This window comes from Pseudophryne corroboree, chromosome 3 (genome assembly GCF_028390025.1).
Source record: "Pseudophryne corroboree isolate aPseCor3 chromosome 3, aPseCor3.hap2, whole genome shotgun sequence".
Taxonomy (NCBI): Eukaryota; Metazoa; Chordata; class Amphibia; order Anura; family Myobatrachidae; genus Pseudophryne; species Pseudophryne corroboree.
Window position 1 is genome coordinate 729,331,778 of NC_086446.1, and position 20,042 is coordinate 729,351,819.

Sequence of the window (20,042 nt, forward strand, 5' to 3'; positions counted from 1 at the left end):
CTTGCCCTGTATTGTTTTCAACTGCAAGTCACTGTTGTGCTTATTTATGTAATCTGTAACTGGGTGGTGCGGATTCCTTGTGGATAAAAGGATAATAATAACAATAATAATAATAATAATAATAATAATAATAATAATAATAATAATAATAATAATAATAATAAAAAAGGATAATATTAAGCAGGTGTGTGATGTCAGTGTGACCTGTGTATGTAGGTCAGTGTGTATCTGGTGTGTGACATCAGTATGACCTGTGTATAGTGATCAGTGTGTATCATGTGTGTGTTGTCAGTGTGACCTGTGTATAGTGATCAGTGTGTATCAGGTGTGTGACATCAGAATGACCTGTGTATAGTGATCAGTGTGTATCATGTGTGTGATGTCAGTGTGACCTGTGAATAGTGATCAGTGTGTATCAGGTGTGTGATACCAGTGTGTTTCAGGTGTGTAATGTCAGTGTGACCTGTGTATAGTGATCAGTGTGTATGATGACAGGTGACCTGTGTATGGAGGTCAGTGTGTATCAGGTGTGTGATGTCAGTGTGACCTGTGTATAGTGAATGATCATTATGTATAAGGTGTGTGACGTCAGTGTGAGCTGTGTATAGTGATCGGTGTGTATCAGGTGTGTGACATCAGTGTGACCTGTGTGCGGAGGTCAGTGTATATCAGGTGTATGATATCAGTGTGATCTGGGGATCAGTGTGTATCATGTGTGTGACGTCAGTATGACCTGTGTTTAGTGATCAGTGTGCATCAGGTGTGTGATATCAGTGTGATCTGTGTATAGTGATCAGTGTGTATCAGGTGTATAATATCAGTGTGATCTGGTGATCAGTGTGTATCAGGTGTGTGATATCAGCGTGATCTGGTGATCAGTGTGTATCAGGTGTGTGATATCAGTGTGATCTGTGTATAGTGATCAGTGTGTATCAGGTGTATAATATCAGTGTGATCTGGTGATCAGTGTGTATCAGGTGTGTGATATCAGTGTGATCTGTGTATAGTGATCAGTGTGTATCAGGTGTATAATATCAGTGTGATCTGGTGATCAGTGTGTATCAGGTGTGTGATATCAGTGTGATCTGTGTATAGTGATCAGTGTGTATCAGGTGTATAATATCAGTGTGATCTGGTGATCAGTGTGTATCAGGTGTGTGATATCAGTGTGATCAGTGAGCCTTGCGTCGGTAGTGGGGAAAGTAATGGAAAAACTATTAAAAGAAAGAGTTGTGGAATATCTTAAATCAAACCACTTACAGGATCCAAAACAGCATGGATTTACTGGTGGTAGATCATGCCAAACAAATCTTATTGACTTTTTTGACTCTGTGACGAAAATAATAGATCAAGGGGGAGCTGTAGATGTAGCATATCTAGACTATAGTAAGGCATTTGACACTGTCCCACATCGCAGACTGCTAAATAAACTTGAAAGCGTGGGGGTGGATTATAAAACAGTTAAATGGATAAGAACCTGGTTGCAGGATGGGAAACAGACAGTTGTAGTAAATGGAGTGCAATCTATGGAGGGAAGTGTTACCAGTGGAGTGCCCCAGGGATCTGTACTTGGTCCAGTTCTCTTTAATATCTTTGTTGGTGACATTGCAGATAGTATTGAAGGGAAGGTATGCCTTTTTGCAGATGATACAAAGATATGCAACAGGGTAGACACACCGGGAGGGGTAAAACAAATGATTGATGACCTAGCTAGGCTTGAGAAATGGTCAAGAACGTGGCAACTACAGTTTAATGCTAAAAAATGCAAAATCATGCACTTGGGTCTCAAAAACCCAAAGGCTAAATATAGTATCAAGGGTACTATAATGGAAACTACTGAGGAGGAAAGGGATTTAGGAGTCACTATTTCAAGTGACTTGAAGGCAGGAAAGCAATGCAACAAAGCAATGAGAAAGGCAAGTCAGATGCTTGGTTGCATAGGGAGAGGAATCAGTAGCAGGAAAAAAGAAGTGATAATGCCACTGTATGGGTCATTGGTGCGGCCCCATCTGGAATGCTGTGTCCAGTTCTGGAGACCATATCTCCAGAAGGATATAAATACAGTGGAGAGTGTAGAAAGAAGGGCAACTAAAATGGTGCATGGCCTACATCACAAAACGTACCCGGAAAGGCTAAAAGATCTTAGCATGTGTGGTTTGGAGGAGAGAAGGGAAAGGGGAGACATGATAGAAACTTTCAAATATATCAAGGGTCTTAACAAAGTTCAGGAGGGAAACATTCTTCAAAGGAAGAGAAGTATTAGAACTCGAGGACATACACTGAGACTGGAGGGGGGGAGGTTCAGGGGAAATTTAAGGAAAAATTACTTCACAGAAAGGGTAGTGGATAAGTGGAATAGTCTCCCATCAGAGGTGGTAGAGGCTAAGACTGTAGAGCAATTTAAACATGCTTGGTATAGGCATATGAATATCCTTACAAAGAATTAAGGTTCAAAAAGGGTTGAGATTGCCTAAAGGATAAAAAAAAGGGCAGACTAGATGGGCCAAGTGGTTCTTATCTGCCGTCAAATTCTATGTTTCTATTTTTCTATCTGTATATAGAGATCAGTGTGTATCAGGTGTGTGATATCAGTGTGATCTGTGTATAGTGATCAGTGTGTATCAGGTGTATAATATCAGTGTGATCTGGTGATCAGTGTGTATCAGGTGTGTGACGTCAGTGTGCCCTGCGTGCAAAGGTTAGTGCATACCTCCCAACATGACCCTCTCCAGGAGGGACAGAATGCTCTGTTCCTGGACTTCCCTCTTAATGTATGATTGTCATCACCTGTGCTGTAACACCTTTCTTATCCATTCACCTGTTCAAAACAGGTGTCAGCAATCACAAATTAAGAAAAAGTCCAGAAGCAGAGCATTGTGTCCCTCCAGGAGAGGGTCATGTTGGGAGGTATGTTAGTGTGTATCATGGGTGGACAGAGAAAGTATTAATGTGGGTTGGTATCTTGGCAAAGGCCTCCTGGCATATTAATGTAGCTGTGTGTGCAGTCACTGGTACACCTAAGAAGAGGTCAGTATAACAGTATAACACCCTCATGTACACATTCATTGTTGTTAATAACCAAGGTCAGCCTATTTATGTCCAGCATTAGCTGCCCTGAGAGATATTGTACCAGCTAATTGTTAAATACTCTTTATATTTTCTAAAAAATTGATTTTTAAATTGTGAACTACAATCAGCTGTGTAGGTCTTTCACAAGCTCAATGTTATAACACTTAATCGCTTTAAAAGTGCTATTTGGAAACTAAATTGAAACAATCTCAATAAACAAATTAAAAGTAATAAAAAGGAATAGGCTTCTGAAATCTCCTAAGAGCGTGAAACTCTCACAATAAATATACCTTCCAATTCCCTACAAATAATATTATCTTGGCCTCTCCAGGCACTTTAATGTATAGCTTTTTAAAAATCAAATACATTCTATTAGTAATGAGATTACCAAAGAGAGGCTCTGGGAATTTTGACCTTCTCAGCGCTTTGCCTCACTTCCATTGGAGAATATATTAATAAATAAAAATAAAATTTGCCTTGAAATTATAAACTTGAATATATTTCTTGTTCAAGGACAGTAATGCAGGGTCTCAACGAGGGGGTAGCAGCACTGGATGTATTAATTGCAGCACTAGCTCCACACTTGAAAGTAATAAATAGGGACATATTATATTCTCGGTGGATTAATTTGTAGTAATATTTTATCAGCTGTGAAAAGGGCATTTCTTTTTTACATATCGAAAGTTAAGAGGAAGACCTGTTAGGATTTCATTGGAAAACAAATTCTGAATACTATCTATCTATCTATCTATCTATCTATCTATCTATCTATCTATCTATCTATCTATCTATCTATCTATCTATCTATCTATCTTTATCATACATATGATTTTGTTAAAAGAAATAGTACTACTGCACACGCCATGTGATTTATACAATCACTTTTATGATGTCTGATATGACTGATTCCTAAGTAATGTATGTATAACTGATGTGGTTAATTGCTATTACTACTAATTGATGACATAATAGCTCGGACTGTTTGAAGGACGTAAGTATTTGGGAGTTTGCTAGGGGCTATGTCTTGAACAGCCGATATATCGCGGGACTGTCGGCCAGTGTGTACGGCCGATATGTCTGTGAACTCCGTCGTTCACAGACGTATCGCGTCGGCCGCGCAGCACAGCCGACGGCCAATATATCTACCGATATATTGGCGCGTCGCTGTGTTACTGCCCGTACACATGCTGCGGCGGCCGGCGGTGATTGACAGCTGAACTGGGCGGGCGTGTGTACACGCCCGCCCAGTTCATGACGTCAGTCCCCGACGGATCGGGCAGTGTGTATGCACAGCACACTGCCCGATCCGTCCATAGATATATCTGCAGATCAGTTGATCTGCAGATATATCTACTAGTGTGTACCCACCTTAAGAGGATATTTTTAAATTCTAATTTAAAAAAGAAGATGGAAAAAGGAAATTTATATATTATATTGTATCTCTAGCACCTGGTTAAATGTGCTAGAAAGGTAGAAGAAAATATTTAGGTCAAGCCCTGGAAAAATATATTTAAGTCTTCTAACCACTTACAATTACTGTAAGTCAAGAACTTTAAAAAAATAGACAAAATATACAAAATAAATAAATACATAATAATTTTTTATATATATATATATATATATATATATATAGAGAGAGAGAGAGAGAGATAGATAGATATCTCCTATATATTTGCCCAGATCTGTGACTCTGTGACTCATTTCCTAATGCTGGGCGGAGTCACAATGCTGGGCGGAGTCAGAGTCATAGAGTCACAGATCTGGGTGGCTGGATGCAAGGCATGATCCATTAACTTTCTGGTGAGTGCTGAGCACTTTAAATATAGATGATGAAAGCACCTAAGATGCAGAGGTCGCGCTCCCTGCCTGACCACATGTTGCTGCATCTATTTTCGTCCTGCCCCAAGCACCCGCATTTCTCCCCCGCGGCACCCCTGCACCTGCCCCCTCCCCCAGCCTTGGCCCCCCGCACCCGCCCCTCCCCAACCCGCAGCACCCCCGCACCCACCCCTACCTCACCTGCGGCACCCCCACCCCCTCAGCACTCGCCCCTCCCACACCTGCGGCACCCCTACCCCATCCGCACCCCCCGCGCTTGCCCCTCCCCCACCTGCAGCACATCTAGACCCCCTCCCCCATCCTTGTCCTCTCCCCACTCACCCCTCCCCTACCCGCAGCACCTCTGCACCCCATCTGCACCCCCCCACGCACCCGCCACTCCCCCACCTGCAGCACCTCTGGACCCCCTCCCTCATCCACAGCCCTCCTCTGCACCCACCCCTCCACCATACGTAGCACGTTGGACACCATCCACAGATGCTACTAGTGATTCCCTAAATCAGGGGTGATCAGTGCCACAGAGAGGCACCTCCACCTCACTGCACCCACCCCCTTTCCAAGTCCCACCACACACACTGAACTTCTGTGAGTATAGGTACTACTAATGGACATTGGGTTAATAAGAAACACTAATACTGTGGCCATTATGTGTATAAGCGAAACTGCTACCTGTAGGCATTGTGTATAAGTGGCGCTGCTGCCTGTGGGCATTGTGTATACGTGGCGCTGCTAACTGTGGCCACTGTGTGTATAAACACAGCTACTACCTGTGGCCATTGTGTGTAGAAGCGACTCTGTTACCTGTGGGCAGGGCCGGACTGGCCCACAGGGGAACAGGGGAAACCACCGGTGGGCCCCACTGCATGTGGGCCCACCCCTTCTTTAGGGATCAGGTTCCAGATTGTGCACTTGAACTATATATTATACATATGTTACATTATACTGCACAGGACTATGGTGTAATTCCTACAGTGCATTGCTGTTATCAATCTGGTACATTATCACGCATGCAGTAGCAGTTTTTACTATACTGTATATTATGCACTCGCCAATGGTTAGCTAAGCCTCTAAACATGGGCCTCTACCACTGCATTCCCCCGGTGGGCCCTTCTAACCCCAGTCCGACACTGCCTGTGGGCACTGTGTGTATAAGTGGCTCTGCTACCTGTGGCCATTGTGTGTATAAGCGCCACTGCTACCTGTGGGCATTGTGTGTATAAGCGACGCTGCTACCAGTGGCCATTGTGTGTATAGGCGGTGCTGCTATCAGTGGGCATTGTGTGTATAAGTGGCGTTGCTACCTGTGGCCATTGTGTGTATAGGTGGCACTGCTACCTGTGGCCATGGTGTGTATAAGTGACTCAGCTACCTGTGGCCACTGTGTGTAAAAGCGCCTATGCTACCTGTGGGTATTGTGTGTAGTAGTGGCGCTGCTACCTGTGGCCACTGTGTGTTAATGATAGACCAAATGCATACCTGTATGTAGAAATGAGGATAACCGTAAATTTCTCCAGAGGGTATCTTCCTCCCGTCACTTCTGACAATGTTTCCTCCAGAGAGAACATTGTCAGAAGTGACGGGAGGAAGATACCCCCTGGGAAAATTTACGGTTATCCTTGTTTCTACATATGCATTTGTCTATCATTAACCTGGTAGACATCCCGACGGGTACGAGTTTTCCTTAGAAAATACTCCATTGAAAATGTTGTGATGTTATTACACTATTGTGTCTTATTTAATTTTTTCGAGGTCCCATGGCCCATACAATGTTTAACCACTAACAAAACTAAGAATTCAGGAAATACTCCATATAATACAAATATTGAACGCCAGAAAGGCGTGCATGGGTTAACGGGGCGTAGCTCCTTGCGACGGTGTGTAGATAGCCCGTAGGGCGCAATGAAACACCTAGTATATATATATATATATATATATATATATATATATATGTGTATATATATATATATATATATATATATATAAAAACACGTGTGACCGGCACTCCAACAGCAAGAGATAAATACCCGGGTGCCCTCCCGTGGCACTACAAAGCCCAGCAAATAGCACAAATTGATAGGCGGAACTCCAAGGATTTGAAAAGAAAACATACAGCTCACCAAGCTTGTTAGATCTAACAAGCTTGGTGAGCTGTATGTTTTCTTTTCAAATCCTTTGAGTGCCGCCCATCAATTTGTGCTATACAGGTTGAGTATCCGATATCCAAATATTCCGAAATACGGAATATTCCGAAATACGGAATTTTTTGAGTGAGATAGTGAAACCTTTGTTTTCTGATGGCTCAGTGTACACAAACTTTGTTTAGTACACAAAGTTATTAAAAATATTGGCTAAAATTACCTTCAGGCTGTGTGTATAAGGTGTAAATGAATCATAAATGCATTCTGTGCTTATACTTAAATCCCATCACCATGATATCTCATTATGGTATGCAATTATTCCAAAATACGGAATAATCCAATATCCAAAATACTTCTGGTCCCAAGCATTTTGGATAAGGGATACTCAACCTGTGTATATATATATATATATATATATATATATATATATATATATATATATACTAGGTGCTTCATCGCGCCCTACGGGCGCTCTTCACACCGTCGTGAGGGGCTACGCCCCCTTAACCCTTGCATGCCTTTCTGGGGTTTAATATTTGTATTATATGGAGTATTACCTGCATTCCTTTGTTAGTGGTTAAATATTGCACAATGAAAGGGCGTGCGATGGTGAAGGAGGCGCAGCCCCTTGCGATGGCGTGAACAGCACCTGCAGGGCACGATGTACAGAATGTAGCGGGTGCGGGGGGGACTGCGGATGGTGTCTGTAGATGCTGCGGGTGGAGGGGAGGCAGAAGTGGGGGTGGGGCCCGGATGGGGAAGGTTCGGGAGGTGCTGCGCGTGGGGGAGGGGCAGAGGAGTGGGGGATGCAGATGGGGGAGGGGTCCGGAGGCACTGCAGGTGGGGGAGGGGCAGGGATGCTACGGGTGGGAGAGGGGCAGGTGTGGGGATGTTGTGGATGGATGAAGGGTTCCGGAGGTGCTGTGGGATGGGAAGGGATGGGAGTGCCGGTGGTGGGGTAGGGGACCGCAGGCACCATGGGTAGGGTAGGGGCAGGTACGGGTGTTGCGGCGGATGGGAAAGGAGGTCCGGAGGTGCTGCAGGTGGTGGAGGGGCAGGTGCGGGGGTGCCATTGGTGGGGGAGGGGGGGACCGCTGATGGAGGAGGGTGTCTGCAGATGCTGCGGGTGGAGGGGGGCAGGTGTGGGGGGAGACATATAAGGGGGGTGAATGGTGGAAGGGGCCTGGAGGTGCTGTGGGTGGTGAAGGGGTGGAGGAGTGGGAGCCACGGGTGGTGTAGGGGGTCTGGAGGCACAGCATGTGGGGGAGGGGTGGAGTGCCGCATGTGGTGGAGGGGAATGTGCGGAGGTGTGGTGCATTGGGGAGAGGTCTGGAGGCGCTGCGGGTACTGTACATGCCATAAAAGGTAGTTGGAGGGTATGCAGTAACAGGGCCAGGACAGGGGTGACAGGGTCAGTACAGGGGTGACGGTGCCAGGACAGGGGTGACGGTGCCAGGACAGGGGTGACGGGGCCAGGACAGGGGTGACGGGGCCAGGACAGGGGTGACGGGGCCAGGACAGAAATGATAGGGACAGGATAGGGGTGACAGGGCCAGGGTAGGGGCGGCAGGACCAGGACAGGGGTGACGGGGCCAGTATAGGGTTGACAGGGCAAGCACAGGGGTGACAGGGCCAGGATAGGGGTAACAGGGCCAGCATAAGGGTGACAGGGCCAGGATAAGGGTGAAAGGGCCAGGATAAGGGTGACAGGGCCAGGATAAGGGTGGCAGGGCAAGGCCAGGGGTGACAGGGACATGACAGAACACGGGGCACGGGAGAGATTGGTATTAGGGACAAAACAGTGGTGACAGACAGATGTGTCTTACCGGAGTCACTGCTGCTGGCTGCTGCTGTTCCACTCCAACCTGTTGGGATCTGCTGCTGCTGGAGACTTGGCATGGCTGACTCTCTCAGGCTGGAGTTCTGCTTCTTCTGCCCGTCCGCATCCCTCCCCCCCTCCTCAGTCACACACCGCAGACCTCGCGCAGCTGCCGGGCACTGTGGTAAGGTGAGACTGGAAATGACTGGTTAGCCCCCAGGAGATGCTGCGGCTGGAGGGAGGAGGGGGTCATAGCATGCACGTGGCGTGGACCTCACGGCTTCCGGGCACTGTGGTAAGGGGAGACTGGGAGTGACTGGTTAGCTCCCAGGAGACGCTGCGGCTGGAGGGAGGAGTGGGTCAGAGCCTGCAAGCAGCTCGGATTTCTGCAGCGCTACCCGCCAGCTAAAGTGTGTGAATGAGCTGGGCGCACTCCACTGTGGGTGGCAGCGCTGCAGCTAGCGGTGGGGTTGCCGGGGCTGGAGATAACAGAGGCAATATGGAACCTGCACAGCGGCAGGTGCCCCACTAAACTGCAGCTAAGAAGCGTGGAGTGTGCCAGAAAGTGATGCTCCTCCGCACCAGAGAGACCCTGCTGAGTATGCCGATGTGGGGGGTCAAGCACAGTGAGCCGGTGCCCGTCTGTCTGTATGACATACCCCTCACACACCCCCATACCTTCCAAATGTCCCGATTTTCGCGGGACAGTCCCATTTTTTGGGGTCTGTCCCGCTGTCCCACCCGCAGGTCGCAGTGTCCGGCGGTGGGGGGGCAGTTGGAAAGCTCCTGTACTCGCTGTTCTGCTTAGCAGAGCAGCGGTGAATAGTGGAGACAGAGGGAGAGGGGGCATCAGGGGGTACGGATTAATGGGGGGGTTCCAGCAGCAGAGCCGGATTAAGGTGGGGGGGGGCAGGGGATACGTACCGTTGGCCCCACAGTTTTAGGGGGCCCCCCGGCTGGAGTAGCTCTGTCCCAGCTCAGAAGCCCCCCCCCCGTCCTGCCAGCAACAGCGGCAGCATTGTGCTACAGTCAGCACACGTTGCTGCATATTGGCAGGTCTGTGGTGTTGCAGGGAGGCAGCAGTCTCCCTGCTTTCTTCTCCCTGTGCGGGTGTGTAGGGGGGAGCGACCACCTCCTCTGGATTTAGCCCTAGCTGAGGGGCCAAAATCCCATTAAAAAAATAAAAATAAAAATCGGAATTTGCATAAGGGGGCGTGGCCGCGCGGTCCGCGATTAGGCCACGTCCCCAACCCACAGCAGGCACAGCAATGAGATAGGGCTCCCCTGTCTCAAGTGCCCTGGGCCCCCCGGACTCATAATCTGCCCCTGGGAGCATGCCAGCAGCTCACAGAGCGCTGGGCATGCCCCCTCACTGACGAAAACGGGGACCCTCCCGTGAAGCCACGCCCCCTTTTCGCCGAGTGTGTTTCCCTCCTTCTGCCTGGAGAAAGCTCCTGCAGAAAGCTGGGAGGTATGCACCCCTGCCTGTGACATGCCCAATGCCCATGCTATCTGCTTCTGCTCCTAGTCTCCTGTAGATTTGGCCAGATCTCTGTGACTCATTTGAATAACTCCGCCCACTGCTGTGACTCCGCCCAGCGTTAGCAAATGAATCACAAGGTCACAGAATAGGGCTATTATATAGGAGATAAAAGAAAAGTGAAGAACAAGCGCCTAATGGTGCAGTAATTTTGGACTTTGATCTCTGTCACGACAACATTTATATATAGGTATTAAGCATACCAGATGAATAAATATGGCAAGCACATCAAAAGCTGTTGTCTTCCGTCTATTTTTCACAGCCAGGGGGTCGGAACACTTGAAAGGTGACGACACGTCACGGGGGGTATTTAATAGAGATGAGCGGGTTCGGTTCCTCGGAATCCGAACCCGCCCGAACTTCAGTTTTTTTTACACGGGGCCGAGCGACTCGGATCTTCCCGCCTTGCTCGGTTAACCCGAGCGTGCCCGAACGTCATCATCCAGCTGTCGGATTCTCGCGAGGCTCGGATTCTATCGCGAGACTCGGATTCTATATAAGGAGCCGCGCGTCGCCGCCATTTTCACACGTGCATTGAGATTCATAGGGAGAGGACGTGGCTGGCGTCCTCTCCGTTTATAGAGAAGAGAGTGAGACTAGAGTAGAGAGAGACACAGTAGTAATTTTGGGGAGCATTAGGAGGAGTACTTTAGGAGGAGTACTACTACTTGCTGAAGTGATAGATAGATAGTGTGACTGTATAATGTATATCTGACTTGTGGGGGAGACACTGACAGTGGGGAGCAGTTAGAGTCTGAGAGCAGGACTTGCTGCCAGAGTGCCACACTGCCATTGTGACCACACTGACCACCAGTATAATATATATTGGGATTGTCTGCTTAGGAGTACTACTTGCAAGTTGCTGATAGTGTGACCAGTGACCTGACCACCAGTTTAATAATCACCAGCAGTTTAATATATATAATATATATATATAATTGTATATAATATATATATAATATTGTATACCACCTACCCGTTTTTTTTTTTTCTTTCATCTTCTTTATACATACTACTATAGTAGCTTACTGTAGCAGTCTGCGGTGCTGCTGAGCTGACAGTGTCCAGCAGGTCCGTCATCAGTCATTACATAATAAATATATATTATATACCTGTCCGGCTGCAGTACTAGTGATATTATATATATATATATATATATATATATATTGATTTCATCTCATTATCATCCAGTCTATATTAGCAGCAGACACAGTACGGTAGTCCACGGCTGTAGCTACCTCTGTGTCGGCAGTCGCTGGTCCATCCATAATTGTATACCACCTACCCGTGGTTTTTTTTTTCTTTCTTCTTTATACATACTACTATAGTAGCTTACTGTAGCAGTCTGCGGTGCTGCTGAGCTGACAGTGTCCAGCAGGTCCGTCATCAGTCATTACATAATAAATATATATTATATACCTGTCCGGCTGCAGTACTAGTGATATTATATATATATATATTGATTTCATCTCATTATCATCCAGTCTATATTAGCAGCAGACACAGTACGGTAGTCCACGGCTGTAGCTACCTCTGTGTCGGCAGTCGCTGGTCCATCCATAATTGTATACCACCTACCCGTGGTTTTTTTTTTTCTTTCTTCTTTATACATACTACTATAGTAGCTTACTGTAGCAGTCTGCGGTGCTGCTGAGCTGACAGTGTCCAGCAGGTCCGTCATCAGTCATTACATAATAAATATATCTACCTGTCCGGCTGCAGTACTAGTCTGATATTATATATATATTGATTTCATCTCATTATCATCCAGTCTATATTAGCAGCAGACACAGTACGGTAGTCCACGGCTGTAGCTACCTCTGTGTCGGCAGTCGCTGGTCCATCCATAATTGTATACCACCTACCCGTGGTTTTTTTTCTTTCTTTCTTCTTTATACATACTACTATAGTAGCTTACTGTAGCAGTCTGCGGTGCTGCTGAGCTGACAGTGTCCAGCAGGTCCGTCATCAGTCATTACATAATAAATATATATTATATACCTGTCCGGCTGCAGTACTAGTGATATTATATATATATTGATTTCATCTCATTATCATCCAGTCTATATTAGCAGCAGACACAGTACGGTAGTCCACGGCTGTAGCTACCTCTGTGTCGGCAGTCGCTCGTCCATCCATAAGTATACTAGTATCCATCCATCTCCATTGTTTACCTGAGGTGCCTTTTAGTTGTGCCTATTAAAATATGGAGAACAAAAATGTTGAGGTTCCAAAATTAGGGAAAGATCAAGATCCACTTCCACCTCGTGCTGAAGCTGCTGCCACTAGTCATGGCCGAGACGATGAAATGCCAGCAACGTCGTCTGCCAAGGCCGATGCCCAATGTCATAGTACAGAGCATGTAAAATCCAAAACACCAAATATCAGTAAAAAAAGGACTCCAAAATCTAAAATAAAATTGTCGGAGGAGAAGCGTAAACTTGCCAATATGCCATTTACCACACGGAGTGGCAAGGAACGGCTGAGGCCCTGGCCTATGTTCATGGCTAGTGGTTCAGCTTCACATGAGGATGGAAGCACTCAGCCTCTTGCTAGAAAAATGAAAAGACTCAAGCTGGCAAAAGCACCGCAAAGAACTGTGCATTCTTCGAAATCCCAAATCCACAAGGAGAGTCCAATTGTGTCGGTTGCGATGCCTGACCTTCCCAACACTGGACGTGAAGAGCATGCGCCTTCCACCATTTGCACGCCCCCTGCAAGTGCTGGAAGGAGCACCCGCAGTCCAGTTCCTGATAGTCAGATTGAAGATGTCAGTGTTGAAGTACACCAGGATGAGGAGGATATGGGTGTTGCTGGCGCTGGGGAGGAAATTGACAAGGAGGATTCTGATGGTGAGGTGGTTTGTTTAAGTCAGGCACCCGGGGAGACACCTGTTGTCCGTGGGAGGAATATGGCCGTTGACATGCCTGGTGAAAATACCAAAAAAATCAGCTCTTCGGTGTGGAAGTATTTCACCAGAAATGCGGACAACATTTGTCAAGCCGTGTGTTGCCTTTGTCAAGCTGTAATAAGTAGGGGTAAGGACGTTAACCACCTCGGAACATCCTCCCTTATACGTCACCTGCAGCGCATTCATAATAAGTCAGTGACAAGTTCAAAAACTTTGGGCGACAGCGGAAGCAGTCCACTGACCAGTAAATCCCTTCCTCTTGTAACCAAGCTCACGCAAACCACCCCACCAACTCCCTCAGTGTCAATTTCCTCCTTCCCCAGGAATGCCAATAGTCCTGCAGGCTATGTCACTGGCAATTCTGACGAGTCCTCTCCTGCCTGGGATTCCTCCGATGCATCCTTGCATGTAACGCCTACTGCTGCTGGCGCTGCTGTTGTTGCTGCTGGGAGTCGATGGTCATCCCAGAGGGGAAGTCGTACTCGTAAGCCCACTTTTACTACTTCCACCAAGCAATTGACTGTCCAACAGTCCTTTGCGAGGAAGATGAAATATCACAGCAGTCATCCTGCTGCAAAGCGGATAACTGAGGCCTTGGCATCCTGGGTGGTGAGAAGCGTGGTTCCGGTATCCATCATTACTGCAGAGCCAACTAGAGACTTGTTGGAGGTACTGTGTCCCCGGTACCAAATACCATCTAGGTTCCATTTCTCTAGGCAGGCGATACCGAAAATGTACACAGACCTCAGAAAAAGAGTCACCAGTGTCCTAAAAAATGCAGCTGTACCCAATGTCCACTTAACCACGGATATGTGGACAAGTGGACAAGTGGAGCAGGGCAGGGTCAGGACTATATGACTGTGACAGCCCACTGGGTAGATGTATGGACTCCCGCCGCAAGAACAGCAGCGGCGGCACCAGTAGCAGCATCTCGCAAACGCCAACTCTTTCCTAGGCAGGCTACGCTTTGTATCACCGGTTTCCAGAATACGCACACAGCTGAAAACCTCTTACGGCAACTGAGGAAGATCATCGCGGAATGGCTTACCCCAATTGGACTCTCCTGTGGATTTGTGGCATCGGACAACGCCAGCAATATTGTGTGCGCATTAAATCTGGGCAAATTCCAGCACGTCCCATGTTTTGCACATACCTTGAATTTGGTGGTGCAGAATTTTTTAAAAAACGACAGGGGCGTGCAAGAGATGCTGTCGGTGGCCAGAAGAATTGCGGGACACTTTCGGCGTACAGGCACCACGTACAGAAGACTGGAGCAACACCAAAAACGCCTGAACCTGCCCTGCCATCATCTGAAGCAAGAAGTGGTAACGAGGTGGAATTCAACCCTATATATGCTTCAGAGGTTGGAGGAGCAGCAAAAGGCCATTCAAGCCTATACAATTCAGCACGATATAGGAGGTGGAATGCACCTGTCTCAAGCGCAGTGGAGAATGATTTCAACGTTGTGCAAGGTTCTGCTGCCCTTTGAACTTGCCACACGTGAAGTCAGTTCAGACACTGCCAGCCTGAGTCAGGTCATTCCCCTCATCAGGCTTTTGCAGAAGAAGCTGGAGACATTGAAGGAGGAGCTAACACGGAGCGATTCCGCTAGGCATGTGGGACTTGTGGATGGAGCCCTTAATTCGCTTAACAAGGATTCACGGGTGGTCAATCTGTTGAAATCAGAGCACTACATTTTGGCCACCGTGCTCGATCCTAGATTTAAAACCTACCTTGGATCTCTCTTTCCGGCAGACACAAGTCTGCTGGGGTTCAAAGACCTGCTGGTGAGAAAATTGTCAAGTCAAGCGGAACGCGACCTGTCAACATCTCCTCCTTCACATTCTCCCGCAACTGGGGGTGCGAGGAAAAGGCTCAGAATTCCGAGCCCACCGCTGGCGGTGATGCAGGGCAGTCTGGAGCGACTGCTGATGCTGACATCTGGTCCGGACTGAAGGACCTGTCAACGATTACGGACATATCGTCTACTGTCACTGCATATGATTCTCTCCCCATTGAAAGAATGGTGGAGGATTATATGAGTGACCGCATCCAAGTAGGCACGTCACACAGTCCGTACTTATACTGGCAGGAAAAAGAGGCAATTTTGAGGCCCTTGCACAAACTGGCTTTATTCTACCTAAGTTGCCCTCCCACAAGTGTGTACTCCGAAAGACTGTTTAGTGCCGCCGCTCACCTTGTCAGCAATCGGCGTACGAGGTTACTTCCAGAAAATGTGGAGAAGATGATGTTCATTAAAATGAATTATAATCAATTCCTCCGTGGAGACATTGACCAGCAGCAATTGCCTCCACAAAGTACACAGGGAGCTGAGATGGTGGATTCCAGTGGGGACGAATTGATAATCTGTGAGGAGGGGGATGTACACGGCGATATATCGGAGGATGATGATGAGGTGGACATCTTGCCTCTGTAGAGCCAGTTTGTGCAAGGAGAGATTAATTGCTTCTTTTTTGGTGGGGGTCCAAACCAACCCGTCATTTCAGTCAGTCGTGTGGCAGACCCTGTCACTGAAATGATGGGTTGGTTAAAGTGTGCATGTCCTGTTTATACAACATAAGGGTGGGTGGGAGGGCCCAAGGACAATTCCATCTTGCACCTCTTTTTTCTTTAATTTTTCTTTGCGTCATGTGCTGTTTGGGGAGTGTTTTTTGGAAGGGCCATCCTGCGTGACACTGCAGTGCCACTCCTAGATGGGCCCGGTGTTTGTGTCGGCCACTAGGGTCGCTTATCTTACTCACACAGCTACCTCATTGCGCCTCTTTTTTTCTTTGCGTCATGTGCTGTTTGGGGAGTGTTTTTTGGAAGGGCCATCCTGCGTGACACTGCAGTGCCACTCCTAGATGGGCCCGGTGTTTGTGTCGGCCACTAGGGTCGCTTATCTTACTCACACAGCTACCTCATTGCGCCTCTTTTTTTCTTTGCGTCATGTGCTGTTTGGGGAGTGTTTTTTGGAAGGGCCATCCTGCGTGACACTGCAGTGCCACTCCTAGATGGGCCCGGTGTTTGTGTCGGCCACTAGGGTCGCTTATCTTACTCACACAGCTACCTCATTGCGCCTCTTTTTTTCTTTGCGTCATGTGCTGTTTGGGGAGTGTTTTTTGGAAGGGCCATCCTGCGTGACACTGCAGTGCCACTCCTAGATGGGCCCGGTGTTTGTGTCGGCCACTAGGGTCGCTTATCTTACTCACACAGCTACCTCATTGCGCCTCTTTTTTTCTTTGCGTCATGTGCTGTTTGGGGAGTGTTTTTTGGAAGGGCCATCCTGCGTGACACTGCAGTGCCACTCCTAGATGGGCCCGGTGTTTGTGTCGGCCACTAGGGTCGCTTATCTTACTCACACAGCTACCTCATTGCGCCTCTTTTTTTCTTTGCGTCATGTGCTGTTTGGGGAGTGTTTTTTGGAAGGGCCATCCTGCGTGACACTGCAGTGCCACTCCTAGATGGGCCCGGTGTTTGTGTCGGCCACTAGGGTCGCTTATCTTACTCACACAGCTACCTCATTGCGCCTCTTTTTTTCTTTGCGTCATGTGCTGTTTGGGGAGTGTTTTTTGGAAGGGCCATCCTGCGTGACACTGCAGTGCCACTCCTAGATGGGCCCGGTGTTTGTGTCGGCCACTAGGGTCGCTTATCTTACTCACACAGCTACCTCATTGGGCCTCTTTTTTTCTTTGCGTCATGTGCTGTTTGGGGAGTGTTTTTTGGAAGGGCTATCCTGCGTGACACTGCAGTGCCACTCCTAGATGGGCCCGGTGTTTGTGTCGGCCACTAGGGTCGCTTAGCTTAGTCATCCAGCGACCTCGGTGCAAATTTTAGGACTAAAAATAATATTGTGAGGTGTGAGGTATTCAGAATAGACTGAAAATGAGTGGAAATAATGGTTATTGAGGTTAATAATACTTTGGGATCAAAATGACCCCCAAATTCTATGATTTAAGCTGTTTTTTAGGGTTTTTTGAAAAAAAACACCCGAATCCAAAACACACCCGAATCCGACAAAAAAAATTCGGTGAGGTTTTGCCAAAACGTGGTCGAACCCAAAACACAGCCGCGGAACCGAACCCAAAACCAAAACACAAAACCCGAAAAATTTCAAGTGCACATCTCTAGTATTTAATCCTCCAAAGCTCAGATAGAATCAGCTCACAGCACAGGGATACAAGTAAACATAAAATACGCCTCTCATAGTGCAATATTGTTGCTGCAATGCAGGATCGTAAATCACTTTTATAAGTAATGAGTGTACCAGAAGGTGGAAGTATAACAGTACGTCACGGATGGTCTTTATCCACCAGTACTCAGCATGCAATTGGGTCTAATGCGTAACTACAAATGGCGATAGAGCACAGGTTCTTCTCAAACTCAGTCCTCAGGACCCCACAAAGGGTCCACCTGCAAAACCTTGCCTTATTACCAGTCTCTATCCAAAAAAGAGACAAGGATTTGCTGTTGTCCTTAATTGATGGTCAGAATGAGCAATTTTGGTAAAGGCTATTAGTAAATAGTCTCAGTGGCACACAGAGACTATTTACTAATAGCCTTTACCAAAATTGCTCATTCTGACCATCAATTAAGGACAACAGCAAATCCTTGTCTCTTTTTTGGATAGAGACTGGTAATAAAATATATACCAGTGGGGTAAAACGCTAAAAATAGTGTGCCCACGGGTAACCCAAATACATGTTTGTCTGAATGTTTTTTGTCAGTCATGTGTACCGGTACTAGGGGTTAAAGAGTTTATTAGTAGTATAAGCTACATATAGTAACATTTACCTTTTTTGACCTATAAGGCTTTTAGAATCCTATTATATATCTTTATTTATTTATTTTAATTTTTACCAAATATAAATAAATTGATATTTTATAATTCTGTCTCACTGTGGATATTCTTTGTAAACACAAGGTAGAATTCATACATTCACGCTAGGTGTGCGCTAAGACACTTATCTACTTCATGTATCACGCCATAAGTGGGATCCGGTAGTATTCCCACATAGTGTCATGAGCAGCAACCAGCTAGAAGGGGGCTGTGTATAAGAATAGCGCAGTTTTTCATTTCTTTTTCTTTATCTACGTAAGGACGTTAACCACCTAGGAACATCCTCCCTTATACGTCACCTGGTCCGCATTCATCAGAAGTCAGTGACAAGTTCAAAAACTTTGGATGATTACAGCGGAAGCAGTCCACTGACCACTTAATCCCTTCCTCTTGTAACCAAGCTCCTGCAAACCACACCACCAACTCCCTCAGTGTCAATTTCCACCTTACACAGGAAAGCCAATAGTCCTGCAGGCCATGTCACTGGCAAGTCTGACGAGTCCTCTCCTGCCTGGGATTCCTCCGATGCATCCTTGAGTGTAACGCCTACTGCTGCTGGCGCTGCTGTTGTTGCTGCTGGGAGTCGATCGGCATCCCCGAGGGGAAGTCGGAAGACCACTTGTACTACTTCCAGTAAGCAATTGACTGTCCAACAGTCCTTTGCGAGGAAGATGAAATATCACAGCAGTCATCCTGCTGCAAAGCGGATAACTCATATCTTGTCAGCCTGGGTGGTGAGAAACGTGGTTCCGGTATCCACCGTTAATTCACAGGCAACTAGAGACTTGATTGAGGTACTGTGTCCCCGGTACCAAATACCATCTAGGTTCCATTTCTCTAGGCAGGCGATACCGAAAATGTACACAGACCTCAGAAAAAGAGTCACCAGTGTCCTAAAAAATGCAGTTGTACCCAATGTCCACTTAACCACGAACATGTGGACAAGTGGAGCAGGGCAGACTCAGGACTATATGACTGTGACAGCCCACTGGGTAGATGTATTGCCTCCCGCAGCAAGAACAGCAGCGGCGGCACCAGTAGCAGCATCTCGCAAATGCCAACTCGTTCCTAGGTAGGCTACGCTTTGTATCACCGCTTTCCATGAGAGGCACACAGTTGACAACCTCTTACGGAAACTGAGGAACATCATCGCAGAATGGCTTACCCCAATTGGACTCTCCTGGGGATTTGTGACATCGGACAACGCCAGCAATATTGTGCGTGCATTACATCTGGGCAAATTCCAGCACGTCCCATGTTTTGCACATACATTGAATTTGGTGGTGCAGAATTATTTAAAAAACGACAGGGGCGTGCAAGAGATGCTGTCGGTGGCCTGAAGAATTGCGGGCCACTTTCGGCATTCAGCCACCGCGTGCCGAAGACTGGAGCACCAGCAAACACTCCTGAACCTGCCCTGCCATCATCTGAAGCAAGAGGTGGTAACGAGGTGGAATTCAACCCTCTATATGCTTCAGAGGATGGAGGAGCAGCAAAAGGCCATTCAAGCCTATACATCTGCCCACGATATAGGCAAAGGATCTCTCTTTGCGGCAGACACAAGTCTGCAGAGGTTCAAAGACCTGCTGGTGAGAAAATTGTCAAGTCAAGCGGAATGTGACCCGTCAACAGCTCCTCCTTCACATTCTCCCGCAACTGGAGGTGCGAGGAAAAGGCTAAGAATTCCGAGCCCACCCGCTGGCGGTGATGCAGGGCAGTCTGGAGCGAGTGCTGACATCTGGTCCGGACTGAAGGACCTGCCAACGATTACTGACATGTCGTCTACTTTCACTGCATATGATTCTGTCACCATTGAAAGAATGGTGGAGGATTATATGAGTGACCGCATCCAAGTAGGCACATCAGACTGTCCGTACATATACTGG

The 20,042-nt window shown here is 47.2% G+C and overlaps 1 long non-coding RNA gene across 1 annotated transcript in view; it reads left to right on the forward strand.

Moving 5' to 3' along the window:
• Positions 1 to 2,982: 2,982 nt before the first annotated feature.
• Positions 2,983 to 20,042, forward strand: part of LOC135058205 (uncharacterized) — a 153,010-nt gene continuing 135,950 nt past the window's right edge. Inside the window, exon 1 of the long non-coding RNA XR_010244674.1 lies at positions 2,983 to 3,027. This is a non-coding gene — a long non-coding RNA (uncharacterized LOC135058205). The remainder of the gene's footprint in view (positions 3,028 to 20,042) is intronic.